The sequence below is a fragment of the Alosa pseudoharengus genome, unplaced genomic scaffold, assembly GCF_046254945.1.
Source record: "Alosa pseudoharengus isolate Yale_2024_CS ecotype anadromous, Long Island Sound unplaced genomic scaffold, YU_APseudo_1.1 YU_APseudo_1.1_scf_358, whole genome shotgun sequence".
NCBI classification, from domain to species: Eukaryota; Metazoa; Chordata; class Actinopteri; order Clupeiformes; family Clupeidae; genus Alosa; species Alosa pseudoharengus.
This window is the reverse complement of record NW_027468746.1, coordinates 952-2500: the sequence shown is the minus strand read 5'-3', so window position 1 is coordinate 2500 and position 1549 is coordinate 952. Positions and strand designations below refer to the sequence as shown.

General features: G+C 48.9%; 1 long non-coding RNA gene across 1 annotated transcript in view; it reads left to right on the top strand.

The window, feature by feature from the left end:
• Positions 1-1137, top strand: part of LOC143101443 (uncharacterized) — a 17234-nt gene extending 16097 nt beyond the window's left edge. The window contains exon 4 of the long non-coding RNA XR_012982327.1: positions 1054-1137. This is a non-coding gene — a long non-coding RNA (uncharacterized LOC143101443). The remainder of the gene's footprint in view (positions 1-1053) is intronic.
• Positions 1138-1549: the final 412 nt, after the last annotated feature.

Genomic DNA, 1549 nt, shown 5'->3' with positions numbered 1-1549 from the left:
AACATAGGAGAAGGAGGGAAGGGTTCAGTTAAATGGGGAAGAAAAGTCTTGAACTAAACACACTTACATGCATGTGTACACACACACACACACACACAGAAATAAACAGTTGAAATCTTGTATGAATGAGAGAGCCAGCCAAAGCTCTTAATCCTCACAAACACAATTCACAGTGGAACTCTTAGTGAGAGTGTATGGCCAGGAGCATGTGTGTGTGTGTGTGTGTGTGTGTGTGTGTGTGTGTGTGTGTGCGCGCGCCCATGGCTGGTTGATCTGACAGGCCCAGTGAAAGAGTCCTGAGGCTGATGTCTGTAGTCCCCCCCCCCCCCCACACACACACACACACATCCCTTCTACCCTACCACTGTGTTTTTTCATCTGGAAGTTTCTTTGTGTGTGTGTGTGTGTGTGTGTGTGTGTGAGACACACAGCGTTGTCTGTGAATGCCGGTCAGGAATGTCAAACAGGGACGCCTGCTGCCTCAGGGCAGGACTCTTGCAAGGCCACTCACTCTTCAGTGCACATTAGGTGTGTGTGTGTGTGTGCGTGTGTGTGTGTGTGTGTTTGAGGGAAAGAGAGTAAGCGAGACACTGCCAAACAAAACCACACAAGTGTGAGTGTTCCCTTTAGTGGAGCTGACTGCTTGAGGAGGAATACCCAGTAACACACTTGCATCTCTCTCTTTCTCACCATTCTTTCCTCCAAGCACACACACACACACACCACACACACACACCCAGAGCCCAATCTCCATTAGTGGGCAAAGTGCTACTGTCACAGCTCTTATAATATCTATGACCGTGCTGCTTGACTGGGGGCTCATCAGCATGAACAGAGACTGACAGGAGTGTGTGTGTATGTGTGTGTGTGTGTGTTTGTGTGTGTGTGTGGGATGGCTGGAAGCAGACACGAGGAACATCTAGAGAAGTGTGAGAGATTGCTAGTGATGCCTTGAGAAAGACACCCACTAATTCTCCAGTTTGATGGTATGGAGAACCTCTGCATGGCATGGCACTGACTTGCTCTCTTTCTCTCTGTGTGTGTTTTCCACAGCTGGCTAAGGAAAGTGAACGTTTGCAGGCTATGATGACCCATCTTCACATGCGCCCTTCAGAGCCAAAGCCTTTCAACCAACCTGTAAGTTTCCTCCCTCTCTCTCCAGTTGTGTGTGTGTGTGTGTGTGTGTGTCTGTGTGTGTGTGTCAGTAAAGGCAGCAGATATAAAGCAGACCAATCTGACTCATTAGAAGAGCACATACACTCTGTAGAGAGCCCAAGAGCGCTCCCTGTTGACAAGCGCAGCGACTAGCCTCCATTTCTCTATTCTGTAGCAATCCATCTCTTTCTCTCTCTCTCTCTCTCTCTGTCTCTCTCTCTCTTTCTCTCTCTCTCTCCTCTCCTTCTGAATTATGTTTGGTGATTTCCTGGAGTGCAATTGAACATGTGCATGTTTTTGTGCGTGCGTGCGTGTGTGCGTGCGTGCGTGCGTGCGTGTGTGTGTGTGTGTGTGTGTGTGTGTGTGTGTGTGTGTGTGTGTGTCTGTCGGTCTG